The sequence below is a fragment of the Schistocerca serialis genome, unplaced genomic scaffold (assembly GCF_023864345.2).
Source record: "Schistocerca serialis cubense isolate TAMUIC-IGC-003099 unplaced genomic scaffold, iqSchSeri2.2 HiC_scaffold_949, whole genome shotgun sequence".
NCBI lineage: Eukaryota > Metazoa > Arthropoda > Insecta > Orthoptera > Acrididae > Schistocerca > Schistocerca serialis.
Window position 1 is genome coordinate 27,850 of NW_026048572.1, and position 23,782 is coordinate 51,631.

A 23,782-nucleotide genomic window follows, 5' to 3' on the forward strand; every position below is an offset into this window, starting at 1 on the left:
GTAAAAAATCCACTCTCTCGCGTTATAGAACGGCGTGCTCCGGACGCATTTCGTGGAGACGAACGCCAGCAATGATGAGAGCAAAAGGTGCCTACAAATGCTGTCGTTGCACCACGCACTGTTCTACGACCATTCACCAAGCAGACGCTCACGCCTTGTTGTGCTGCTTCCTTTGCGGGCAATGAGTGCATCTGCCTTCGACACAGGAGACATTACACGCTTGGCAGCTGTGGGATTGGAACCCACGCCTCCGAAGAGAATGGTGCCTGACACCAGCGCCTTAGACCGCTCGGCCACGCTACCTACACAACACGCGCGTCACAAGAGCTGCGTCCTACCCCACGAGAACACACCGCAACGGCACAAAAATGAGACGTAAAAAGTGGCAACGGTGGGATTCGAACCCACGCCTCCGAAGAGACTGGTGCCTAAAACCAGCGCCTTAGACCGCTCGGCCACGTTACCGTTGCAGCAGCAGCGGCAAAACGTTTCCTTTGTACTACAAAGATCACTTCGAAATGGAAGTATCTTGGCATGTATTTCCACTGCTCTCCCACTGGAAGCGTCCCTTTAGGCCATCCACAGCAAGAAAAAGCCGTGCCCGCCGCATGGTAGCGACGCCACTTGTCTGTAGCTGTCGCAGTTAAGGAGACAGCGTCAAGAGACGTTTTCGTGCCGTGACCAGGTTTCGAACCTGGGCTTTCCGTAACCACTAAATTATCGTAGCTGTAACTGTCAGGCGGAGCTAGAATGCTCCATGTGTCAAACATATGTGAGCTCAAGGAGGTTACACTTGAAGAAAAAGCGGCAGGTTAACGCGATCACAGCGAAACCCCCGACAGCTACAGGACTCGAAACCGCGCCAACAGAGAGACTGGTGCCTTAAACCAGCGCCTTAAAGCGCTCGGCCACGCTACATGCGCTGCTTGGTGCGCCAGTGTTCCTAGCATTTGTACAAACAGTGCACGCCACAGCTTCCTGTTCTGCTGGGACTGGCTGCTCATCCATCGCACTTCAAACAACTGCCCTTTTCGACTACAGAGAGCAGCGGACGTCTGCGCTCTGGGAGGCGACATTACGTGTTGGGGATGAAGTGGTAGTGCAAACTGCGGCCTGCGGAACACGAGTGAAAAAATCAAGAGAGTACTGTCATTTCGAGTACTCGTCATTGCAACGGCAGCAAGGCAAAACTTTCAAAATTGCCGTGACCAGAATTCGAACCTGGGTTATTGCGGCCACAACGCAATGTCCTAACCACTAGACGATCACGGCCATGGCCACGGAGGCGCCCGCGAAGGCAGCTGGCTGGAATGCAAGTGGCGATACCCAGCAAAGCCTAGGCCAAGGTGTACGCCACAGCAGTGTCAGACACGGTCTCCATCACATGTATACGAGCAAATGAACGTGCCTGCGCTGTCAGGACACTAACTACAGTGGTTAGCTGCATTCACCTCCGTGGCAATGTCTTGCAGTCCCCCAAGCCTCTTGACTACAGGTATGTGGCTGGATAACAAGTGGATAGACGCTTCATCTCTCTCGCCGTCAGGTGTTGCCGTGAATCATACTTAACGTAGCTTTCTGCACGCGTCAGCGTAGCGTCAGTCGAGCAAAGTCGAGACAAGTCGCATAAGAGGAGCAACAAAAACGCGCAATTCCGGTACCGGGAATCGAACCCGGGCCTCCTGGGTGAGAGCCAGGTATCCTAGCCACTAGACCACACCGGATAACGACGGCAGTGCTCTTTCCAGCGAACGCAGCAGCCACGCACGGTTAACTGACGACAACTGTAAAAAATCCACTCTCTCGCGTTATAGAACGGCGTGCTCCGGACGCATTTCGTGGAGACGAACGCCAGCAATGATGAGAGCAAAAGGTGCCTACAAATGCTGTCGTTGCACCACGCACTGTTCTACGACCATTCACCAAGCAGACGCTCACGCCTTGTTGTGCTGCTTCCTTTGCGGGCAATGAGTGCATCTGCCTTCGACACAGGAGACATTACACGCTTGGCAGCTGTGGGATTGGAACCCACGCCTCCGAAGAGAATGGTGCCTGACACCAGCGCCTTAGACCGCTCGGCCACGCTACCTACACAACACGCGCGTCACAAGAGCTGCGTCCTACCCCACGAGAACACACCGCAACGGCACAAAAATGAGACGTAAAAAGTGGCAACGGTGGGATTCGAACCCACGCCTCCGAAGAGACTGGTGCCTAAAACCAGCGCCTTAGACCGCTCGGCCACGTTACCGTTGCAGCAGCAGCGGCAAAACGTTTCCTTTGTACTACAAAGATCACTTCGAAATGGAAGTATCTTGGCATGTATTTCCACTGCTCTCCCACTGGAAGCGTCCCTTTAGGCCATCCACAGCAAGAAAAAGCCGTGCCCGCCGCATGGTAGCGACGCCACTTGTCTGTAGCTGTCGCAGTTAAGGAGACAGCGTCAAGAGACGTTTTCGTGCCGTGACCAGGTTTCGAACCTGGGCTTTCCGTAACCACTAAATTATCGTAGCTGTAACTGTCAGGCGGAGCTAGAATGCTCCATGTGTCAAACATATGTGAGCTCAAGGAGGTTACACTTGAAGAAAAAGCGGCAGGTTAACGCGATCACAGCGAAACCCCCGACAGCTACAGGACTCGAAACCGCGCCAACAGAGAGACTGGTGCCTTAAACCAGCGCCTTAAAGCGCTCGGCCACGCTACATGCGCTGCTTGGTGCGCCAGTGTTCCTAGCATTTGTACAAACAGTGCACGCCACAGCTTCCTGTTCTGCTGGGACTGGCTGCTCATCCATCGCACTTCAAACAACTGCCCTTTTCGACTACAGAGAGCAGCGGACGTCTGCGCTCTGGGAGGCGACATTACGTGTTGGGGATGAAGTGGTAGTGCAAACTGCGGCCTGCGGAACACGAGTGAAAAAATCAAGAGAGTACTGTCATTTCGAGTACTCGTCATTGCAACGGCAGCAAGGCAAAACTTTCAAAATTGCCGTGACCAGAATTCGAACCTGGGTTATTGCGGCCACAACGCAATGTCCTAACCACTAGACGATCACGGCCATGGCCACGGAGGCGCCCGCGAAGGCAGCTGGCTGGAATGCAAGTGGCGATACCCAGCAAAGCCTAGGCCAAGGTGTACGCCACAGCAGTGTCAGACACGGTCTCCATCACATGTATACGAGCAAATGAACGTGCCTGCGCTGTCAGGACACTAACTACAGTGGTTAGCTGCATTCACCTCCGTGGCAATGTCTTGCAGTCCCCCAAGCCTCTTGACTACAGGTATGTGGCTGGATAACAAGTGGATAGACGCTTCATCTCTCTCGCCGTCAGGTGTTGCCGTGAATCATACTTAACGTAGCTTTCTGCACGCGTCAGCGTAGCGTCAGTCGAGCAAAGTCGAGACAAGTCGCATAAGAGGAGCAACAAAAACGCGCAATTCCGGTACCGGGAATCGAACCCGGGCCTCCTGGGTGAGAGCCAGGTATCCTAGCCACTAGACCACACCGGATAACGACGGCAGTGCTCTTTCCAGCGAACGCAGCAGCCACGCACGGTTAACTGACGACAACTGTAAAAAATCCACTCTCTCGCGTTATAGAACGGCGTGCTCCGGACGCATTTCGTGGAGACGAACGCCAGCAATGATGAGAGCAAAAGGTGCCTACAAATGCTGTCGTTGCACCACGCACTGTTCTACGACCATTCACCAAGCAGACGCTCACGCCTTGTTGTGCTGCTTCCTTTGCGGGCAATGAGTGCATCTGCCTTCGACACAGGAGACATTACACGCTTGGCAGCTGTGGGATTGGAACCCACGCCTCCGAAGAGAATGGTGCCTGACACCAGCGCCTTAGACCGCTCGGCCACGCTACCTACACAACACGCGCGTCACAAGAGCTGCGTCCTACCCCACGAGAACACACCGCAACGGCACAAAAATGAGACGTAAAAAGTGGCAACGGTGGGATTCGAACCCACGCCTCCGAAGAGACTGGTGCCTAAAACCAGCGCCTTAGACCGCTCGGCCACGTTACCGTTGCAGCAGCAGCGGCAAAACGTTTCCTTTGTACTACAAAGATCACTTCGAAATGGAAGTATCTTGGCATGTATTTCCACTGCTCTCCCACTGGAAGCGTCCCTTTAGGCCATCCACAGCAAGAAAAAGCCGTGCCCGCCGCATGGTAGCGACGCCACTTGTCTGTAGCTGTCGCAGTTAAGGAGACAGCGTCAAGAGACGTTTTCGTGCCGTGACCAGGTTTCGAACCTGGGCTTTCCGTAACCACTAAATTATCGTAGCTGTAACTGTCAGGCGGAGCTAGAATGCTCCATGTGTCAAACATATGTGAGCTCAAGGAGGTTACACTTGAAGAAAAAGCGGCAGGTTAACGCGATCACAGCGAAACCCCCGACAGCTACAGGACTCGAAACCGCGCCAACAGAGAGACTGGTGCCTTAAACCAGCGCCTTAAAGCGCTCGGCCACGCTACATGCGCTGCTTGGTGCGCCAGTGTTCCTAGCATTTGTACAAACAGTGCACGCCACAGCTTCCTGTTCTGCTGGGACTGGCTGCTCATCCATCGCACTTCAAACAACTGCCCTTTTCGACTACAGAGAGCAGCGGACGTCTGCGCTCTGGGAGGCGACATTACGTGTTGGGGATGAAGTGGTAGTGCAAACTGCGGCCTGCGGAACACGAGTGAAAAAATCAAGAGAGTACTGTCATTTCGAGTACTCGTCATTGCAACGGCAGCAAGGCAAAACTTTCAAAATTGCCGTGACCAGAATTCGAACCTGGGTTATTGCGGCCACAACGCAATGTCCTAACCACTAGACGATCACGGCCATGGCCACGGAGGCGCCCGCGAAGGCAGCTGGCTGGAATGCAAGTGGCGATACCCAGCAAAGCCTAGGCCAAGGTGTACGCCACAGCAGTGTCAGACACGGTCTCCATCACATGTATACGAGCAAATGAACGTGCCTGCGCTGTCAGGACACTAACTACAGTGGTTAGCTGCATTCACCTCCGTGGCAATGTCTTGCAGTCCCCCAAGCCTCTTGACTACAGGTATGTGGCTGGATAACAAGTGGATAGACGCTTCATCTCTCTCGCCGTCAGGTGTTGCCGTGAATCATACTTAACGTAGCTTTCTGCACGCGTCAGCGTAGCGTCAGTCGAGCAAAGTCGAGACAAGTCGCATAAGAGGAGCAACAAAAACGCGCAATTCCGGTACCGGGAATCGAACCCGGGCCTCCTGGGTGAGAGCCAGGTATCCTAGCCACTAGACCACACCGGATAACGACGGCAGTGCTCTTTCCAGCGAACGCAGCAGCCACGCACGGTTAACTGACGACAACTGTAAAAAATCCACTCTCTCGCGTTATAGAACGGCGTGTTCCGGACGCATTTCGTGGAGACGAACGCCAGCAATGATGAGAGCAAAAGGTGCCTACAAATGCTGTCGTTGCACCACGCACTGTTCTACGACCATTCACCAAGCAGACGCTCACGCCTTGTTGTGCTGCTTCCTTTGCGGGCAATGAGTGCATCTGCCTTCGACACAGGAGACATTACACGCTTGGCAGCTGTGGGATTGGAACCCACGCCTCCGAAGAGAATGGTGCCTGACACCAGCGCCTTAGACCGCTCGGCCACGCTACCTACACAACACGCGCGTCACAAGAGCTGCGTCCTACCCCACGAGAACACACCGCAACGGCACAAAAATGAGACGTAAAAAGTGGCAACGGTGGGATTCGAACCCACGCCTCCGAAGAGACTGGTGCCTAAAACCAGCGCCTTAGACCGCTCGGCCACGTTACCGTTGCAGCAGCAGCGGCAAAACGTTTCCTTTGTACTACAAAGATCACTTCGAAATGGAAGTATCTTGGCATGTATTTCCACTGCTCTCCCACTGGAAGCGTCCCTTTAGGCCATCCACAGCAAGAAAAAGCCGTGCCCGCCGCATGGTAGCGACGCCACTTGTCTGTAGCTGTCGCAGTTAAGGAGACAGCGTCAAGAGACGTTTTCGTGCCGTGACCAGGTTTCGAACCTGGGCTTTCCGTAACCACTAAATTATCGTAGCTGTAACTGTCAGGCGGAGCTAGAATGCTCCATGTGTCAAACATATGTGAGCTCAAGGAGGTTACACTTGAAGAAAAAGCGGCAGGTTAACGCGATCACAGCGAAACCCCCGACAGCTACAGGACTCGAAACCGCGCCAACAGAGAGACTGGTGCCTTAAACCAGCGCCTTAAAGCGCTCGGCCACGCTACATGCGCTGCTTGGTGCGCCAGTGTTCCTAGCATTTGTACAAACAGTGCACGCCACAGCTTCCTGTTCTGCTGGGACTGGCTGCTCATCCATCGCACTTCAAACAACTGCCCTTTTCGACTACAGAGAGCAGCGGACGTCTGCGCTCTGGGAGGCGACATTACGTGTTGGGGATGAAGTGGTAGTGCAAACTGCGGCCTGCGGAACACGAGTGAAAAAATCAAGAGAGTACTGTCATTTCGAGTACTCGTCATTGCAACGGCAGCAAGGCAAAACTTTCAAAATTGCCGTGACCAGAATTCGAACCTGGGTTATTGCGGCCACAACGCAATGTCCTAACCACTAGACGATCACGGCCATGGCCACGGAGGCGCCCGCGAAGGCAGCTGGCTGGAATGCAAGTGGCGATACCCAGCAAAGCCTAGGCCAAGGTGTACGCCACAGCAGTGTCAGACACGGTCTCCATCACATGTATACGAGCAAATGAACGTGCCTGCGCTGTCAGGACACTAACTACAGTGGTTAGCTGCATTCACCTCCGTGGCAATGTCTTGCAGTCCCCCAAGCCTCTTGACTACAGGTATGTGGCTGGATAACAAGTGGATAGACGCTTCATCTCTCTCGCCGTCAGGTGTTGCCGTGAATCATACTTAACGTAGCTTTCTGCACGCGTCAGCGTAGCGTCAGTCGAGCAAAGTCGAGACAAGTCGCATAAGAGGAGCAACAAAAACGCGCAATTCCGGTACCGGGAATCGAACCCGGGCCTCCTGGGTGAGAGCCAGGTATCCTAGCCACTAGACCACACCGGATAACGACGGCAGTGCTCTTTCCAGCGAACGCAGCAGCCACGCACGGTTAACTGACGACAACTGTAAAAAATCCACTCTCTCGCGTTATAGAACGGCGTGCTCCGGACGCATTTCGTGGAGACGAACGCCAGCAATGATGAGAGCAAAAGGTGCCTACAAATGCTGTCGTTGCACCACGCACTGTTCTACGACCATTCACCAAGCAGACGCTCACGCCTTGTTGTGCTGCTTCCTTTGCGGGCAATGAGTGCATCTGCCTTCGACACAGGAGACATTACACGCTTGGCAGCTGTGGGATTGGAACCCACGCCTCCGAAGAGAATGGTGCCTGACACCAGCGCCTTAGACCGCTCGGCCACGCTACCTACACAACACGCGCGTCACAAGAGCTGCGTCCTACCCCACGAGAACACACCGCAACGGCACAAAAATGAGACGTAAAAAGTGGCAACGGTGGGATTCGAACCCACGCCTCCGAAGAGACTGGTGCCTAAAACCAGCGCCTTAGACCGCTCGGCCACGTTACCGTTGCAGCAGCAGCGGCAAAACGTTTCCTTTGTACTACAAAGATCACTTCGAAATGGAAGTATCTTGGCATGTATTTCCACTGCTCTCCCACTGGAAGCGTCCCTTTAGGCCATCCACAGCAAGAAAAAGCCGTGCCCGCCGCATGGTAGCGACGCCACTTGTCTGTAGCTGTCGCAGTTAAGGAGACAGCGTCAAGAGACGTTTTCGTGCCGTGACCAGGTTTCGAACCTGGGCTTTCCGTAACCACTAAATTATCGTAGCTGTAACTGTCAGGCGGAGCTAGAATGCTCCATGTGTCAAACATATGTGAGCTCAAGGAGGTTACACTTGAAGAAAAAGCGGCAGGTTAACGCGATCACAGCGAAACCCCCGACAGCTACAGGACTCGAAACCGCGCCAACAGAGAGACTGGTGCCTTAAACCAGCGCCTTAAAGCGCTCGGCCACGCTACATGCGCTGCTTGGTGCGCCAGTGTTCCTAGCATTTGTACAAACAGTGCACGCCACAGCTTCCTGTTCTGCTGGGACTGGCTGCTCATCCATCGCACTTCAAACAACTGCCCTTTTCGACTACAGAGAGCAGCGGACGTCTGCGCTCTGGGAGGCGACATTACGTGTTGGGGATGAAGTGGTAGTGCAAACTGCGGCCTGCGGAACACGAGTGAAAAAATCAAGAGAGTACTGTCATTTCGAGTACTCGTCATTGCAACGGCAGCAAGGCAAAACTTTCAAAATTGCCGTGACCAGAATTCGAACCTGGGTTATTGCGGCCACAACGCAATGTCCTAACCACTAGACGATCACGGCCATGGCCACGGAGGCGCCCGCGAAGGCAGCTGGCTGGAATGCAAGTGGCGATACCCAGCAAAGCCTAGGCCAAGGTGTACGCCACAGCAGTGTCAGACACGGTCTCCATCACATGTATACGAGCAAATGAACGTGCCTGCGCTGTCAGGACACTAACTACAGTGGTTAGCTGCATTCACCTCCGTGGCAATGTCTTGCAGTCCCCCAAGCCTCTTGACTACAGGTATGTGGCTGGATAACAAGTGGATAGACGCTTCATCTCTCTCGCCGTCAGGTGTTGCCGTGAATCATACTTAACGTAGCTTTCTGCACGCGTCAGCGTAGCGTCAGTCGAGCAAAGTCGAGACAAGTCGCATAAGAGGAGCAACAAAAACGCGCAATTCCGGTACCGGGAATCGAACCCGGGCCTCCTGGGTGAGAGCCAGGTATCCTAGCCACTAGACCACACCGGATAACGACGGCAGTGCTCTTTCCAGCGAACGCAGCAGCCACGCACGGTTAACTGACGACAACTGTAAAAAATCCACTCTCTCGCGTTATAGAACGGCGTGCTCCGGACGCATTTCGTGGAGACGAACGCCAGCAATGATGAGAGCAAAAGGTGCCTACAAATGCTGTCGTTGCACCACGCACTGTTCTACGACCATTCACCAAGCAGACGCTCACGCCTTGTTGTGCTGCTTCCTTTGCGGGCAATGAGTGCATCTGCCTTCGACACAGGAGACATTACACGCTTGGCAGCTGTGGGATTGGAACCCACGCCTCCGAAGAGAATGGTGCCTGACACCAGCGCCTTAGACCGCTCGGCCACGCTACCTACACAACACGCGCGTCACAAGAGCTGCGTCCTACCCCACGAGAACACACCGCAACGGCACAAAAATGAGACGTAAAAAGTGGCAACGGTGGGATTCGAACCCACGCCTCCGAAGAGACTGGTGCCTAAAACCAGCGCCTTAGACCGCTCGGCCACGTTACCGTTGCAGCAGCAGCGGCAAAACGTTTCCTTTGTACTACAAAGATCACTTCGAAATGGAAGTATCTTGGCATGTATTTCCACTGCTCTCCCACTGGAAGCGTCCCTTTAGGCCATCCACAGCAAGAAAAAGCCGTGCCCGCCGCATGGTAGCGACGCCACTTGTCTGTAGCTGTCGCAGTTAAGGAGACAGCGTCAAGAGACGTTTTCGTGCCGTGACCAGGTTTCGAACCTGGGCTTTCCGTAACCACTAAATTATCGTAGCTGTAACTGTCAGGCGGAGCTAGAATGCTCCATGTGTCAAACATATGTGAGCTCAAGGAGGTTACACTTGAAGAAAAAGCGGCAGGTTAACGCGATCACAGCGAAACCCCCGACAGCTACAGGACTCGAAACCGCGCCAACAGAGAGACTGGTGCCTTAAACCAGCGCCTTAAAGCGCTCGGCCACGCTACATGCGCTGCTTGGTGCGCCAGTGTTCCTAGCATTTGTACAAACAGTGCACGCCACAGCTTCCTGTTCTGCTGGGACTGGCTGCTCATCCATCGCACTTCAAACAACTGCCCTTTTCGACTACAGAGAGCAGCGGACGTCTGCGCTCTGGGAGGCGACATTACGTGTTGGGGATGAAGTGGTAGTGCAAACTGCGGCCTGCGGAACACGAGTGAAAAAATCAAGAGAGTACTGTCATTTCGAGTACTCGTCATTGCAACGGCAGCAAGGCAAAACTTTCAAAATTGCCGTGACCAGAATTCGAACCTGGGTTATTGCGGCCACAACGCAATGTCCTAACCACTAGACGATCACGGCCATGGCCACGGAGGCGCCCGCGAAGGCAGCTGGCTGGAATGCAAGTGGCGATACCCAGCAAAGCCTAGGCCAAGGTGTACGCCACAGCAGTGTCAGACACGGTCTCCATCACATGTATACGAGCAAATGAACGTGCCTGCGCTGTCAGGACACTAACTACAGTGGTTAGCTGCATTCACCTCCGTGGCAATGTCTTGCAGTCCCCCAAGCCTCTTGACTACAGGTATGTGGCTGGATAACAAGTGGATAGACGCTTCATCTCTCTCGCCGTCAGGTGTTGCCGTGAATCATACTTAACGTAGCTTTCTGCACGCGTCAGCGTAGCGTCAGTCGAGCAAAGTCGAGACAAGTCGCATAAGAGGAGCAACAAAAACGCGCAATTCCGGTACCGGGAATCGAACCCGGGCCTCCTGGGTGAGAGCCAGGTATCCTAGCCACTAGACCACACCGGATAACGACGGCAGTGCTCTTTCCAGCGAACGCAGCAGCCACGCACGGTTAACTGACGACAACTGTAAAAAATCCACTCTCTCGCGTTATAGAACGGCGTGCTCCGGACGCATTTCGTGGAGACGAACGCCAGCAATGATGAGAGCAAAAGGTGCCTACAAATGCTGTCGTTGCACCACGCACTGTTCTACGACCATTCACCAAGCAGACGCTCACGCCTTGTTGTGCTGCTTCCTTTGCGGGCAATGAGTGCATCTGCCTTCGACACAGGAGACATTACACGCTTGGCAGCTGTGGGATTGGAACCCACGCCTCCGAAGAGAATGGTGCCTGACACCAGCGCCTTAGACCGCTCGGCCACGCTACCTACACAACACGCGCGTCACAAGAGCTGCGTCCTACCCCACGAGAACACACCGCAACGGCACAAAAATGAGACGTAAAAAGTGGCAACGGTGGGATTCGAACCCACGCCTCCGAAGAGACTGGTGCCTAAAACCAGCGCCTTAGACCGCTCGGCCACGTTACCGTTGCAGCAGCAGCGGCAAAACGTTTCCTTTGTACTACAAAGATCACTTCGAAATGGAAGTATCTTGGCATGTATTTCCACTGCTCTCCCACTGGAAGCGTCCCTTTAGGCCATCCACAGCAAGAAAAAGCCGTGCCCGCCGCATGGTAGCGACGCCACTTGTCTGTAGCTGTCGCAGTTAAGGAGACAGCGTCAAGAGACGTTTTCGTGCCGTGACCAGGTTTCGAACCTGGGCTTTCCGTAACCACTAAATTATCGTAGCTGTAACTGTCAGGCGGAGCTAGAATGCTCCATGTGTCAAACATATGTGAGCTCAAGGAGGTTACACTTGAAGAAAAAGCGGCAGGTTAACGCGATCACAGCGAAACCCCCGACAGCTACAGGACTCGAAACCGCGCCAACAGAGAGACTGGTGCCTTAAACCAGCGCCTTAAAGCGCTCGGCCACGCTACATGCGCTGCTTGGTGCGCCAGTGTTCCTAGCATTTGTACAAACAGTGCACGCCACAGCTTCCTGTTCTGCTGGGACTGGCTGCTCATCCATCGCACTTCAAACAACTGCCCTTTTCGACTACAGAGAGCAGCGGACGTCTGCGCTCTGGGAGGCGACATTACGTGTTGGGGATGAAGTGGTAGTGCAAACTGCGGCCTGCGGAACACGAGTGAAAAAATCAAGAGAGTACTGTCATTTCGAGTACTCGTCATTGCAACGGCAGCAAGGCAAAACTTTCAAAATTGCCGTGACCAGAATTCGAACCTGGGTTATTGCGGCCACAACGCAATGTCCTAACCACTAGACGATCACGGCCATGGCCACGGAGGCGCCCGCGAAGGCAGCTGGCTGGAATGCAAGTGGCGATACCCAGCAAAGCCTAGGCCAAGGTGTACGCCACAGCAGTGTCAGACACGGTCTCCATCACATGTATACGAGCAAATGAACGTGCCTGCGCTGTCAGGACACTAACTACAGTGGTTAGCTGCATTCACCTCCGTGGCAATGTCTTGCAGTCCCCCGAGCCTCTTGACTACAGGTATGTGGCTGGATAACAAGTGGATAGACGCTTCATCTCTCTCGCCGTCAGGTGTTGCCGTGAATCATACTTAACGTAGCTTTCTGCACGCGTCAGCGTAGCGTCAGTCGAGCAAAGTCGAGACAAGTCGCATAAGAGGAGCAACAAAAACGCGCAATTCCGGTACCGGGAATCGAACCCGGGCCTCCTGGGTGAGAGCCAGGTATCCTAGCCACTAGACCACACCGGATAACGACGGCAGTGCTCTTTCCAGCGAACGCAGCAGCCACGCACGGTTAACTGACGACAACTGTAAAAAATCCACTCTCTCGCGTTATAGAACGGCGTGCTCCGGACGCATTTCGTGGAGACGAACGCCAGCAATGATGAGAGCAAAAGGTGCCTACAAATGCTGTCGTTGCACCACGCACTGTTCTACGACCATTCACCAAGCAGACGCTCACGCCTTGTTGTGCTGCTTCCTTTGCGGGCAATGAGTGCATCTGCCTTCGACACAGGAGACATTACACGCTTGGCAGCTGTGGGATTGGAACCCACGCCTCCGAAGAGAATGGTGCCTGACACCAGCGCCTTAGACCGCTCGGCCACGCTACCTACACAACACGCGCGTCACAAGAGCTGCGTCCTACCCCACGAGAACACACCGCAACGGCACAAAAATGAGACGTAAAAAGTGGCAACGGTGGGATTCGAACCCACGCCTCCGAAGAGACTGGTGCCTAAAACCAGCGCCTTAGACCGCTCGGCCACGTTACCGTTGCAGCAGCAGCGGCAAAACGTTTCCTTTGTACTACAAAGATCACTTCGAAATGGAAGTATCTTGGCATGTATTTCCACTGCTCTCCCACTGGAAGCGTCCCTTTAGGCCATCCACAGCAAGAAAAAGCCGTGCCCGCCGCATGGTAGCGACGCCACTTGTCTGTAGCTGTCGCAGTTAAGGAGACAGCGTCAAGAGACGTTTTCGTGCCGTGACCAGGTTTCGAACCTGGGCTTTCCGTAACCACTAAATTATCGTAGCTGTAACTGTCAGGCGGAGCTAGAATGCTCCATGTGTCAAACATATGTGAGCTCAAGGAGGTTACACTTGAAGAAAAAGCGGCAGGTTAACGCGATCACAGCGAAACCCCCGACAGCTACAGGACTCGAAACCGCGCCAACAGAGAGACTGGTGCCTTAAACCAGCGCCTTAAAGCGCTCGGCCACGCTACATGCGCTGCTTGGTGCGCCAGTGTTCCTAGCATTTGTACAAACAGTGCACGCCACAGCTTCCTGTTCTGCTGGGACTGGCTGCTCATCCATCGCACTTCAAACAACTGCCCTTTTCGACTACAGAGAGCAGCGGACGTCTGCGCTCTGGGAGGCGACATTACGTGTTGGGGATGAAGTGGTAGTGCAAACTGCGGCCTGCGGAACACGAGTGAAAAAATCAAGAGAGTACTGTCATTTCGAGTACTCGTCATTGCAACGGCAGCAAGGCAAAACTTTCAAAATTGCCGTGACCAGAATTCGAACCTGGGTTATTGCGGCCACAACGCAATGTCCTAACCACTAGACGATCACGGCCATGGCCACGGAGGCGCCCGCGAAGGCAGCTGGCTGGAATGCAAGTGGCGATACCCAGCAAAGCCTAGGCCAAGGTGTACGCCACAGCAGTGTCAGACACGGTCTCCATCACATGTATACGAGCAAATGAACGTGCCTGCGCTGTCAGGACACTAACTACAGTGGTTAGCTGCATTCACCTCCGTGGCAATGTCTTGCAGTCCCCCAAGCCTCTTGACTACAGGTATGTGGCTGGATAACAAGTGGATAGACGCTTCATCTCTCTCGCCGTCAGGTGTTGCCGTGAATCATACTTAACGTAGCTTTCTGCACGCGTCAGCGTAGCGTCAGTCGAGCAAAGTCGAGACAAGTCGCATAAGAGGAGCAACAAAAACGCGCAATTCCGGTACCGGGAATCGAACCCGGGCCTCCTGGGTGAGAGCCAGGTATCCTAGCCACTAGACCACACCGGATAACGACGGCAGTGCTCTTTCCAGCGAACGCAGCAGCCACGCACGGTTAACTGACGACAACTGTAAAAAATCCACTCTCTCGCGTTATAGAACGGCGTGCTCCGGACGCATTTCGTGGAGACGAACGCCAGCAATGATGAGAGCAAAAGGTGCCTACAAATGCTGTCGTTGCACCACGCACTGTTCTACGACCATTCACCAAGCAGACGCTCACGCCTTGTTGTGCTGCTTCCTTTGCGGGCAATGAGTGCATCTGCCTTCGACACAGGAGACATTACACGCTTGGCAGCTGTGGGATTGGAACCCACGCCTCCGAAGAGAATGGTGCCTGACACCAGCGCCTTAGACCGCTCGGCCACGCTACCTACACAACACGCGCGTCACAAGAGCTGCGTCCTACCCCACGAGAACACACCGCAACGGCACAAAAATGAGACGTAAAAAGTGGCAACGGTGGGATTCGAACCCACGCCTCCGAAGAGACTGGTGCCTAAAACCAGCGCCTTAGACCGCTCGGCCACGTTACCGTTGCAGCAGCAGCGGCAAAACGTTTCCTTTGTACTACAAAGATCACTTCGAAATGGAAGTATCTTGGCATGTATTTCCACTGCTCTCCCACTGGAAGCGTCCCTTTAGGCCATCCACAGCAAGAAAAAGCCGTGCCCGCCGCATGGTAGCGACGCCACTTGTCTGTAGCTGTCGCAGTTAAGGAGACAGCGTCAAGAGACGTTTTCGTGCCGTGACCAGGTTTCGAACCTGGGCTTTCCGTAACCACTAAATTATCGTAGCTGTAACTGTCAGGCGGAGCTAGAATGCTCCATGTGTCAAACATATGTGAGCTCAAGGAGGTTACACTTGAAGAAAAAGCGGCAGGTTAACGCGATCACAGCGAAACCCCCGACAGCTACAGGACTCGAAACCGCGCCAACAGAGAGACTGGTGCCTTAAACCAGCGCCTTAAAGCGCTCGGCCACGCTACATGCGCTGCTTGGTGCGCCAGTGTTCCTAGCATTTGTACAAACAGTGCACGCCACAGCTTCCTGTTCTGCTGGGACTGGCTGCTCATCCATCGCACTTCAAACAACTGCCCTTTTCGACTACAGAGAGCAGCGGACGTCTGCGCTCTGGGAGGCGACATTACGTGTTGGGGATGAAGTGGTAGTGCAAACTGCGGCCTGCGGAACACGAGTGAAAAAATCAAGAGAGTACTGTCATTTCGAGTACTCGTCATTGCAACGGCAGCAAGGCAAAACTTTCAAAATTGCCGTGACCAGAATTCGAACCTGGGTTATTGCGGCCACAACGCAATGTCCTAACCACTAGACGATCACGGCCATGGCCACGGAGGCGCCCGCGAAGGCAGCTGGCTGGAATGCAAGTGGCGATACCCAGCAAAGCCTAGGCCAAGGTGTACGCCACAGCAGTGTCAGACACGGTCTCCATCACATGTATACGAGCAAATGAACGTGCCTGCGCTGTCAGGACACTAACTACAGTGGTTAGCTGCATTCACCTCCGTGGCAATGTCTTGCAGTCCCCCAAGCCTCTTGACTACAGGTATGTGGCTGGATAACAAGTGGATAGACGCTTCATCTCTCTCGCCGTCAGGTGTTGCCGTGAATCATACTTAACGTAGCTTTCTGCACGCGTCAGCGTAGCGTCAGTCGAGCAAAGTCGAGACAAGTCGCATAAGAGGAGCAACAAAAACGCGCAATTCCGGTACCGGGAATCGAACCCGGGCCTCCTGGGTGAGAGCCAGGTATCCTAGCCACTAGACCACACCGGATAACGACGGCAGTGCTCTTTCCAGCGAACGCAGCAGCCACGCACGGTTAACTGACGACAACTGTAAAAAATCCACTCTCTCGCGTTATAGAACGGCGTGCTCCGGACGCATTTCGTGGAGACGAACGCCAGCAATGATGAGAGCAAAAGGTGCCTACAAATGCTGTCGTTGCACCACGCACTGTTCTACGACCATTCACCAAGCAGACGCTCACGCCTTGTTGTGCTGCTTCCTTTGCGGGCAATGAGTGCATCTGCCTTCGACACAGGAGACATTACACGCTTGGCAGCTGTGGGATTGGAACCCACGCCTCCGAAGAGAATGGTGCCTGACACCAGCGCCTTAGACCGCTCGGCCACGCTACCTACACAACACGCGCGTCACAAGAGCTGCGTCCTACCCCACGAGAACACACCGCAACGGCACAAAAATGAGACGTAAAAAGTGGCAACGGTGGGATTCGAACCCACGCCTCCGAAGAGACTGGTGCCTAAAACCAGCGCCTTAGACCGCTCGGCCACGTTACCGTTGCAGCAGCAGCGGCAAAACGTTTCCTTTGTACTACAAAGATCACTTCGAAATGGAAGTATCTTGGCATGTATTTCCACTGCTCTCCCACTGGAAGCGTCCCTTTAGGCCATCCACAGCAAGAAAAAGCCGTGCCCGCCGCATGGTAGCGACGCCACTTGTCTGTAGCTGTCGCAGTTAAGGAGACAGCGTCAAGAGACGTTTTCGTGCCGTGACCAGGTTTCGAACCTGGGCTTTCCGTAACCACTAAATTATCGTAGCTGTAACTGTCAGGCGGAGCTAGAATGCTCCATGTGTCAAACATATGTGAGCTCAAGGAGGTTACACTTGAAGAAAAAGCGGCAGGTTAACGCGATCACAGCGAAACCCCCGACAGCTACAGGACTCGAAACCGCGCCAACAGAGAGACTGGTGCCTTAAACCAGCGCCTTAAAGCGCTCGGCCACGCTACATGCGCTGCTTGGTGCGCCAGTGTTCCTAGCATTTGTACAAACAGTGCACGCCACAGCTTCCTGTTCTGCTGGGACTGGCTGCTCATCCATCGCACTTCAAACAACTGCCCTTTTCGACTACAGAGAGCAGCGGACGTCTGCGCTCTGGGAGGCGACATTACGTGTTGGGGATGAAGTGGTAGTGCAAACTGCGGCCTGCGGAACACGAGTGAAAAAATCAAGAGAGTACTGTCATTTCGAGTACTCGTCATTGCAACGGCAGCAAGGCAAAACTTTCAAAATTGCCGTGACCAGAATTCGAACCTGGGTTATTGCGGCCACAACGCAATGTCCTAACCACTAGACGATCACGGCCATGGCCACGGAGGCGCCCGCGAAGGCAGCTGGCTGGAATGCAAGTGGCGATACCCAGCAAAGCCTAGGCCAAGGTGTACGCCACAGCAGTGTCAGACACGGTCTCCATCACATGTATACGAGCAAATGAACGTGCCTGCGCTGTCAGGACACTAACTACAGTGGTTAGCTGCATTCACCTCCGTGGCAATGTCTTGCAGTCCCCCAAGCCTCTTGACTACAGGTATGTGGCTGGATAACAAGTGGATAGACGCTTCATCTCTCTCGCCGTCAGGTGTTGCCGTGAATCATACTTAACGTAGCTTTCTGCACGCGTCAGCGTAGCGTCAGTCGAGCAAAGTCGAGACAAGTCGCATAAGAGGAGCAACAAAAACGCGCAATTCCGGTACCGGGAATCGAACCCGGGCCTCCTGGGTGAGAGCCAGGTATCCTAGCCACTAGACCACACCGGATAACGACGGCAGTGCTCTTTCCAGCGAACGCAGCAGCCACGCACGGTTAACTGACGACAACTGTAAAAAATCCACTCTCTCGCGTTATAGAACGGCGTGCTCCGGACGCATTTCGTGGAGACGAACGCCAGCAATGATGAGAGCAAAAGGTGCCTACAAATGCTGTCGTTGCACCACGCACTGTTCTACGACCATTCACCAAGCAGACGCTCACGCCTTGTTGTGCTGCTTCCTTTGCGGGCAATGAGTGCATCTGCCTTCGACACAGGAGACATTACACGCTTGGCAGCTGTGGGATTGGAACCCACGCCTCCGAAGAGAATGGTGCCTGACACCAGCGCCTTAGACCGCTCGGCCACGCTACCTACACAACACGCGCGTCACAAGAGCTGCGTCCTACCCCACGAGAACACACCGCAACGGCACAAAAATGAGACGTAAAAAGTGGCAACGGTGGGATTCGAACCCACGCCTCCGAAGAGACTGGTGCCTAAAACCAGCGCCTTAGACCGCTCGGCCACGTTACCGTTGCAGCAGCAGCGGCAAAACGTTTCCTTTGTACTACAAAGATCACTTCGAAATGGAAGTATCTTGGCATGTATTTCCACTGCTCTCCCACTGGAAGCGTCCCTTTAGGCCATCCACAGCAAGAAAAAGCCGTGCCCGCCGCATGGTAGCGACGCCACTTGTCTGTAGCTGTCGCAGTTAAGGAGACAGCGTCAAGAGACGTTTTCGTGCCGTGACCAGGTTTCGAACCTGGGCTTTCCGTAACCACTAAATTATCGTAGCTGTAACTGTCAGGCGGAGCTAGAATGCTCCATGTGTCAAACATATGTGAGCTCAAGGAGGTTACACTTGAAGAAAAAGCGGCAGGTTAACGCGATCACAGCGAAACCCCCGACAGCTACAGGACTCGAAACCGCGCCAACAGAGAGACTGGTGCCTTAAACCAGCGCCTTAAAGCGCTCGGCCACGCTACATGCGCTGCTTGGTGCGCCAGTGTTCCTAGCATTTGTACAAACAGTGCACGCCACAGCTTCCTGTTCTGCTGGGACTGGCTGCTCATCCATCGCACTTCAAACAACTGCCCTTTTCGACTACAGAGAGCAGCGGACGTCTGCGCTCTGGGAGGCGACATTACGTGTTGGGGATGAAGTGGTAGTGCAAACTGCGGCCTGCGGAACACGAGTGAAAAAATCAAGAGAGTACTGTCATTTCGAGTACTCGTCATTGCAACGGCAGCAAGGCAAAACTTTCAAAATTGCCGTGACCAGAATTCGAACCTGGGTTATTGCGGCCACAACGCAATGTCCTAACCACTAGACGATCACGGCCATGGCCACGGAGGCGCCCGCGAAGGCAGCTGGCTGGAATGCAAGTGGCGATACCCAGCAAAGCCTAGGCCAAGGTGTACGCCACAGCAGTGTCAGACACGGTCTCCATCACATGTATACGAGCAAATGAACGTGCCTGCGCTGTCAGGACACTAACTACAGTGGTTAGCTGCATTCACCTCCGTGGCAATGTCTTGCAGTCCCCCAAGCCTCTTGACTACAGGTATGTGGCTGGATAACAAGTGGATAGACGCTTCATCTCTCTCGCCGTCAGGTGTTGCCGTGAATCATACTTAACGTAGCTTTCTGCACGCGTCAGCGTAGCGTCAGTCGAGCAAAGTCGAGACAAGTCGCATAAGAGGAGCAACAAAAACGCGCAATTCCGGTACCGGGAATCGAACCCGGGCCTCCTGGGTGAGAGCCAGGTATCCTAGCCACTAGACCACACCGGATAACGACGGCAGTGCTCTTTCCAGCGAACGCAGCAGCCACGCACGGTTAACTGACGACAACTGTAAAAAATCCACTCTCTCGCGTTATAGAACGGCGTGCTCCGGACGCATTTCGTGGAGACGAACGCCAGCAATGATGAGAGCAAAAGGTGCCTACAAATGCTGTCGTTGCACCACGCACTGTTCTACGACCATTCACCAAGCAGACGCTCACGCCTTGTTGTGCTGCTTCCTTTGCGGGCAATGAGTGCATCTGCCTTCGACACAGGAGACATTACACGCTTGGCAGCTGTGGGATTGGAACCCACGCCTCCGAAGAGAATGGTGCCTGACACCAGCGCCTTAGACCGCTCGGCCACGCTACCTACACAACACGCGCGTCACAAGAGCTGCGTCCTACCCCACGAGAACACACCGCAACGGCACAAAAATGAGACGTAAAAAGTGGCAACGGTGGGATTCGAACCCACGCCTCCGAAGAGACTGGTGCCTAAAACCAGCGCCTTAGACCGCTCGGCCACGTTACCGTTGCAGCAGCAGCGGCAAAACGTTTCCTTTGTACTACAAAGATCACTTCGAAATGGAAGTATCTTGGCATGTATTTCCACTGCTCTCCCACTGGAAGCGTCCCTTTAGGCCATCCACAGCAAGAAAAAGCCGTGCCCGCCGCATGGTAGCGACGCCACTTGTCTGTAGCTGTCGCAGTTAAGGAGACAGCGTCAAGAGACGTTTTCGTGCCGTGACCAGGTTTCGAACCTGGGCTTTCCGTAACCACTAAATTATCGTAGCTGTAACTGTCAGGCGGAGCTAGAATGCTCCATGTGTCAAACATATGTGAGCTCAAGGAGGTTACACTTGAAGAAAAAGCGGCAGGTTAACGCGATCACAGCGAAACCCCCGACAGCTACAGGACTCGAAACCGCGCCAACAGAGAGACTGGTGCCTTAAACCAGCGCCTTAAAGCGCTCGGCCACGCTACATGCGCTGCTTGGTGCGCCAGTGTTCCTAGCATTTGTACAAACAGTGCACGCCACAGCTTCCTGTTCTGCTGGGACTGGCTGCTCATCCATCGCACTTCAAACAACTGCCCTTTTCGACTACAGAGAGCAGCGGACGTCTGCGCTCTGGGAGGCGACATTACGTGTTGGGGATGAAGTGGTAGTGCAAACTGCGGCCTGCGGAACACGAGTGAAAAAATCAAGAGAGTACTGTCATTTCGAGTACTCGTCATTGCAACGGCAGCAAGGCAAAACTTTCAAAATTGCCGTGACCAGAATTCGAACCTGGGTTATTGCGGCCACAACGCAATGTCCTAACCACTAGACGATCACGGCCATGGCCACGGAGGCGCCCGCGAAGGCAGCTGGCTGGAATGCAAGTGGCGATACCCAGCAAAGCCTAGGCCAAGGTGTACGCCACAGCAGTGTCAGACACGGTCTCCATCACATGTATACGAGCAAATGAACGTGCCTGCGCTGTCAGGACACTAACTACAGTGGTTAGCTGCATTCACCTCCGTGGCAATGTCTTGCAGTCCCCCAAGCCTCTTGACTACAGGTATGTGGCTGGATAACAAGTGGATAGACGCTTCATCTCTCTCGCCGTCAGGTGTTGCCGTGAATCATACTTAACGTAGCTTTCTGCACGCGTCAGCGTAGCGTCAGTCGAGCAAAGTCGAGACAAGTCGCATAAGAGGAGCAACAAAAACGCGCAATTCCGGTACCGGGAATCGAACCCGGGCCTCCTGGGTGAGAGCCAGGTATCCTAGCCACTAGACCACACCGGATAACGACGGCAGTGCTCTTTCCAGCGAACGCAGCAGCCACGCACGGTTAACTGACGACAACTGTAAAAAATCCACTCTCTCGCGTTATAGAACGGCGTGCTCCGGACGCATTTCGTGGAGACGAACGCCAGCAATGATGAGAGCAAAAGGTGCCTACAAATGCTGTCGTTGCACCACGCACTGTTCTACGACCATTCACCAAGCAGACGCTCACGCCTTGTTGTGCTGCTTCCTTTGCGGGCAATGAGTGCATCTGCCTTCGACACAGGAGACATTACACGCTTGGCAGCTGTGGGATTGGAACCCACGCCTCCGAAGAGAATGGTGCCTGACACCAGCGCCTTAGACCGCTCGGCCACGCTACCTACACAACACGCGCGTCACAAGAGCTGCGTCCTACCCCACGAGAACACACCGCAACGGCACAAAAATGAGACGTAAAAAGTGGCAACGGTGGGATTCGAACCCACGCCTCCGAAGAGACTGGTGCCTAAAACCAGCGCCTTAGACCGCTCGGCCACGTTACCGTTGCAGCAGCAGCGGCAAAACGTTTCCTTTGTACTACAAAGATCACTTCGAAATGGAAGTATCTTGGCATGTATTTCCACTGCTCTCCCACTGGAAGCGTCCCTTTAGGCCATCCACAGCAAGAAAAAGCCGTGCCCGCCGCATGGTAGCGACGCCACTTGTCTGTAGCTGTCGCAGTTAAGGAGACAGCGTCAAGAGACGTTTTCGTGCCGTGACCAGGTTTCGAACCTGGGCTTTCCGTAACCACTAAATTATCGTAGCTGTAACTGTCAGGCGGAGCTAGAATGCTCCATGTGTCAAACATATGTGAGCTCAAGGAGGTTACACTTGAAGAAAAAGCGGCAGGTTAACGCGATCACAGCGAAACCCCCGACAGCTACAGGACTCGAAACCGCGCCAACAGAGAGACTGGTGCCTTAAACCAGCGCCTTAAAGCGCTCGGCCACGCTACATGCGCTGCTTGGTGCGCCAGTGTTCCTAGCATTTGTACAAACAGTGCACGCCACAGCTTCCTGTTCTGCTGGGACTGGCTGCTCATCCATCGCACTTCAAACAACTGCCCTTTTCGACTACAGAGAGCAGCGGACGTCTGCGCTCTGGGAGGCGACATTACGTGTTGGGGATGAAGTGGTAGTGCAAACTGCGGCCTGCGGAACACGAGTGAAAAAATCAAGAGAGTACTGTCATTTCGAGTACTCGTCATTGCAACGGCAGCAAGGCAAAACTTTCAAAATTGCCGTGACCAGAATTCGAACCTGGGTTATTGCGGCCACAACGCAATGTCCTAACCACTAGACGATCACGGCCATGGCCACGGAGGCGCCCGCGAAGGCAGCTGGCTGGAATGCAAGTGGCGATACCCAGCAAAGCCTAGGCCAAGGTGTACGCCACAGCAGTGTCAGACACGGTCTCCATCACATGTATACGAGCAAATGAACGTGCCTGCGCTGTCAGGACACTAACTACAGTGGTTAGCTGCATTCACCTCCGTGGCAATGTCTTGCAGTCCCCCAAGCCTCTTGACTACAGGTATGTGGCTGGATAACAAGTGGATAGACGCTTCATCTCTCTCGCCGTCAGGTGTTGCCGTGAATCATACTTAACGTAGCTTTCTGCACGCGTCAGCGTAGCGTCAGTCGAGCAAAGTCGAGACAAGTCGCATAAGAGGAGCAACAAAAACGCGCAATTCCGGTACCGGGAATCGAACCCGGGCCTCCTGGGTGAGAGCCAGGTATCCTAGCCACTAGACCACACCGGATAACGACGGCAGTGCTCTTTCCAGCGAACGCAGCAGCCACGCACGGTTAACTGACGACAACTGTAAAAAATCCACTCTCTCGCGTTATAGAACGGCGTGCTCCGGACGCATTTCGTGGAGACGAACGCCAGCAATGATGAGAGCAAAAGGTGCCTACAAATGCTGTCGTTGCACCACGCACTGTTCTACGACCATTCACCAAGCAGACGCTCACGCCTTGTTGTGCTGCTTCCTTTGCGGGCAATGAGTGCATCTGCCTTCGACACAGGAGACATTACACGCTTGGCAGCTGTGGGATTGGAACCCACGCCTCCGAAGAGAATGGTGCCTGACACCAGCGCCTTAGACCGCTCGGCCACGCTACCTACACAACACGCGCGTCACAAGAGCTGCGTCCTACCCCACGAGAACACACCGCAACGGCACAAAAATGAGACGTAAAAAGTGGCAACGGTGGGATTCGAACCCACGCCTCCGAAGAGACTGGTGCCTAAAACCAGCGCCTTAGACCGCTCGGCCACGTTACCGTTGCAGCAGCAGCGGCAAAACGTTTCCTTTGTACTACAAAGATCACTTCGAAATGGAAGTATCTTGGCATGTATTTCCACTGCTCTCCCACTGGAAGC

The 23,782-nt window shown here is 54.1% G+C and overlaps 40 non-coding genes across 40 annotated transcripts; all 40 read right to left on the reverse strand.

Moving 5' to 3' along the window:
• Window positions 1-383: 383 nt before the first annotated feature.
• On the reverse strand, window positions 384-465 carry Trnal-uag (transfer RNA leucine (anticodon UAG)). The gene has a single exon. It is a non-coding gene; the product is annotated as a tRNA-Leu (tRNA).
• Window positions 466-1,200: 735 nt separating this feature from the next.
• On the reverse strand, window positions 1,201-1,272 carry Trnah-gug (transfer RNA histidin (anticodon GUG)). Its single transcript has one exon. It is a non-coding gene; the product is annotated as a tRNA-His (tRNA).
• Window positions 1,273-1,652: 380 nt separating this feature from the next.
• Trnae-cuc (transfer RNA glutamic acid (anticodon CUC)) lies at window positions 1,653-1,724 on the reverse strand. Its single transcript has one exon. It is a non-coding gene; the product is annotated as a tRNA-Glu (tRNA).
• Window positions 1,725-2,169: 445 nt separating this feature from the next.
• Trnal-uag (transfer RNA leucine (anticodon UAG)) lies at window positions 2,170-2,251 on the reverse strand. Its single transcript has one exon. It is a non-coding gene; the product is annotated as a tRNA-Leu (tRNA).
• Window positions 2,252-2,986: 735 nt separating this feature from the next.
• On the reverse strand, window positions 2,987-3,058 carry Trnah-gug (transfer RNA histidin (anticodon GUG)). The gene has a single exon. It is a non-coding gene; the product is annotated as a tRNA-His (tRNA).
• Window positions 3,059-3,438: 380 nt separating this feature from the next.
• Window positions 3,439-3,510, reverse strand: Trnae-cuc (transfer RNA glutamic acid (anticodon CUC)). The gene has a single exon. It is a non-coding gene; the product is annotated as a tRNA-Glu (tRNA).
• A 445-nt stretch (window positions 3,511-3,955) lies between these two features.
• On the reverse strand, window positions 3,956-4,037 carry Trnal-uag (transfer RNA leucine (anticodon UAG)). The gene has a single exon. It is a non-coding gene; the product is annotated as a tRNA-Leu (tRNA).
• Window positions 4,038-4,772: 735 nt separating this feature from the next.
• Trnah-gug (transfer RNA histidin (anticodon GUG)) lies at window positions 4,773-4,844 on the reverse strand. The gene has a single exon. It is a non-coding gene; the product is annotated as a tRNA-His (tRNA).
• A 380-nt stretch (window positions 4,845-5,224) lies between these two features.
• Window positions 5,225-5,296, reverse strand: Trnae-cuc (transfer RNA glutamic acid (anticodon CUC)). Its single transcript has one exon. It is a non-coding gene; the product is annotated as a tRNA-Glu (tRNA).
• A 445-nt stretch (window positions 5,297-5,741) lies between these two features.
• Trnal-uag (transfer RNA leucine (anticodon UAG)) lies at window positions 5,742-5,823 on the reverse strand. Its single transcript has one exon. It is a non-coding gene; the product is annotated as a tRNA-Leu (tRNA).
• A 735-nt stretch (window positions 5,824-6,558) lies between these two features.
• On the reverse strand, window positions 6,559-6,630 carry Trnah-gug (transfer RNA histidin (anticodon GUG)). The gene has a single exon. It is a non-coding gene; the product is annotated as a tRNA-His (tRNA).
• Window positions 6,631-7,010: 380 nt separating this feature from the next.
• On the reverse strand, window positions 7,011-7,082 carry Trnae-cuc (transfer RNA glutamic acid (anticodon CUC)). Its single transcript has one exon. It is a non-coding gene; the product is annotated as a tRNA-Glu (tRNA).
• Window positions 7,083-7,527: 445 nt separating this feature from the next.
• Trnal-uag (transfer RNA leucine (anticodon UAG)) lies at window positions 7,528-7,609 on the reverse strand. Its single transcript has one exon. It is a non-coding gene; the product is annotated as a tRNA-Leu (tRNA).
• Window positions 7,610-8,344: 735 nt separating this feature from the next.
• On the reverse strand, window positions 8,345-8,416 carry Trnah-gug (transfer RNA histidin (anticodon GUG)). The gene has a single exon. It is a non-coding gene; the product is annotated as a tRNA-His (tRNA).
• A 380-nt stretch (window positions 8,417-8,796) lies between these two features.
• Trnae-cuc (transfer RNA glutamic acid (anticodon CUC)) lies at window positions 8,797-8,868 on the reverse strand. The gene has a single exon. It is a non-coding gene; the product is annotated as a tRNA-Glu (tRNA).
• A 445-nt stretch (window positions 8,869-9,313) lies between these two features.
• Trnal-uag (transfer RNA leucine (anticodon UAG)) lies at window positions 9,314-9,395 on the reverse strand. The gene has a single exon. It is a non-coding gene; the product is annotated as a tRNA-Leu (tRNA).
• A 735-nt stretch (window positions 9,396-10,130) lies between these two features.
• Window positions 10,131-10,202, reverse strand: Trnah-gug (transfer RNA histidin (anticodon GUG)). The gene has a single exon. It is a non-coding gene; the product is annotated as a tRNA-His (tRNA).
• A 380-nt stretch (window positions 10,203-10,582) lies between these two features.
• Window positions 10,583-10,654, reverse strand: Trnae-cuc (transfer RNA glutamic acid (anticodon CUC)). The gene has a single exon. It is a non-coding gene; the product is annotated as a tRNA-Glu (tRNA).
• A 445-nt stretch (window positions 10,655-11,099) lies between these two features.
• Trnal-uag (transfer RNA leucine (anticodon UAG)) lies at window positions 11,100-11,181 on the reverse strand. The gene has a single exon. It is a non-coding gene; the product is annotated as a tRNA-Leu (tRNA).
• Window positions 11,182-11,916: 735 nt separating this feature from the next.
• Trnah-gug (transfer RNA histidin (anticodon GUG)) lies at window positions 11,917-11,988 on the reverse strand. Its single transcript has one exon. It is a non-coding gene; the product is annotated as a tRNA-His (tRNA).
• A 380-nt stretch (window positions 11,989-12,368) lies between these two features.
• Window positions 12,369-12,440, reverse strand: Trnae-cuc (transfer RNA glutamic acid (anticodon CUC)). The gene has a single exon. It is a non-coding gene; the product is annotated as a tRNA-Glu (tRNA).
• Window positions 12,441-12,885: 445 nt separating this feature from the next.
• Window positions 12,886-12,967, reverse strand: Trnal-uag (transfer RNA leucine (anticodon UAG)). The gene has a single exon. It is a non-coding gene; the product is annotated as a tRNA-Leu (tRNA).
• Window positions 12,968-13,702: 735 nt separating this feature from the next.
• Trnah-gug (transfer RNA histidin (anticodon GUG)) lies at window positions 13,703-13,774 on the reverse strand. The gene has a single exon. It is a non-coding gene; the product is annotated as a tRNA-His (tRNA).
• Window positions 13,775-14,154: 380 nt separating this feature from the next.
• Window positions 14,155-14,226, reverse strand: Trnae-cuc (transfer RNA glutamic acid (anticodon CUC)). The gene has a single exon. It is a non-coding gene; the product is annotated as a tRNA-Glu (tRNA).
• A 445-nt stretch (window positions 14,227-14,671) lies between these two features.
• On the reverse strand, window positions 14,672-14,753 carry Trnal-uag (transfer RNA leucine (anticodon UAG)). Its single transcript has one exon. It is a non-coding gene; the product is annotated as a tRNA-Leu (tRNA).
• Window positions 14,754-15,488: 735 nt separating this feature from the next.
• Window positions 15,489-15,560, reverse strand: Trnah-gug (transfer RNA histidin (anticodon GUG)). Its single transcript has one exon. It is a non-coding gene; the product is annotated as a tRNA-His (tRNA).
• Window positions 15,561-15,940: 380 nt separating this feature from the next.
• Window positions 15,941-16,012, reverse strand: Trnae-cuc (transfer RNA glutamic acid (anticodon CUC)). The gene has a single exon. It is a non-coding gene; the product is annotated as a tRNA-Glu (tRNA).
• A 445-nt stretch (window positions 16,013-16,457) lies between these two features.
• On the reverse strand, window positions 16,458-16,539 carry Trnal-uag (transfer RNA leucine (anticodon UAG)). Its single transcript has one exon. It is a non-coding gene; the product is annotated as a tRNA-Leu (tRNA).
• Window positions 16,540-17,274: 735 nt separating this feature from the next.
• Window positions 17,275-17,346, reverse strand: Trnah-gug (transfer RNA histidin (anticodon GUG)). Its single transcript has one exon. It is a non-coding gene; the product is annotated as a tRNA-His (tRNA).
• A 380-nt stretch (window positions 17,347-17,726) lies between these two features.
• Window positions 17,727-17,798, reverse strand: Trnae-cuc (transfer RNA glutamic acid (anticodon CUC)). The gene has a single exon. It is a non-coding gene; the product is annotated as a tRNA-Glu (tRNA).
• Window positions 17,799-18,243: 445 nt separating this feature from the next.
• Trnal-uag (transfer RNA leucine (anticodon UAG)) lies at window positions 18,244-18,325 on the reverse strand. Its single transcript has one exon. It is a non-coding gene; the product is annotated as a tRNA-Leu (tRNA).
• A 735-nt stretch (window positions 18,326-19,060) lies between these two features.
• On the reverse strand, window positions 19,061-19,132 carry Trnah-gug (transfer RNA histidin (anticodon GUG)). Its single transcript has one exon. It is a non-coding gene; the product is annotated as a tRNA-His (tRNA).
• Window positions 19,133-19,512: 380 nt separating this feature from the next.
• Window positions 19,513-19,584, reverse strand: Trnae-cuc (transfer RNA glutamic acid (anticodon CUC)). Its single transcript has one exon. It is a non-coding gene; the product is annotated as a tRNA-Glu (tRNA).
• Window positions 19,585-20,029: 445 nt separating this feature from the next.
• On the reverse strand, window positions 20,030-20,111 carry Trnal-uag (transfer RNA leucine (anticodon UAG)). Its single transcript has one exon. It is a non-coding gene; the product is annotated as a tRNA-Leu (tRNA).
• Window positions 20,112-20,846: 735 nt separating this feature from the next.
• Window positions 20,847-20,918, reverse strand: Trnah-gug (transfer RNA histidin (anticodon GUG)). The gene has a single exon. It is a non-coding gene; the product is annotated as a tRNA-His (tRNA).
• Window positions 20,919-21,298: 380 nt separating this feature from the next.
• On the reverse strand, window positions 21,299-21,370 carry Trnae-cuc (transfer RNA glutamic acid (anticodon CUC)). Its single transcript has one exon. It is a non-coding gene; the product is annotated as a tRNA-Glu (tRNA).
• A 445-nt stretch (window positions 21,371-21,815) lies between these two features.
• Window positions 21,816-21,897, reverse strand: Trnal-uag (transfer RNA leucine (anticodon UAG)). The gene has a single exon. It is a non-coding gene; the product is annotated as a tRNA-Leu (tRNA).
• A 735-nt stretch (window positions 21,898-22,632) lies between these two features.
• Trnah-gug (transfer RNA histidin (anticodon GUG)) lies at window positions 22,633-22,704 on the reverse strand. The gene has a single exon. It is a non-coding gene; the product is annotated as a tRNA-His (tRNA).
• Window positions 22,705-23,084: 380 nt separating this feature from the next.
• Trnae-cuc (transfer RNA glutamic acid (anticodon CUC)) lies at window positions 23,085-23,156 on the reverse strand. The gene has a single exon. It is a non-coding gene; the product is annotated as a tRNA-Glu (tRNA).
• Window positions 23,157-23,601: 445 nt separating this feature from the next.
• Window positions 23,602-23,683, reverse strand: Trnal-uag (transfer RNA leucine (anticodon UAG)). Its single transcript has one exon. It is a non-coding gene; the product is annotated as a tRNA-Leu (tRNA).
• Window positions 23,684-23,782: the final 99 nt, after the last annotated feature.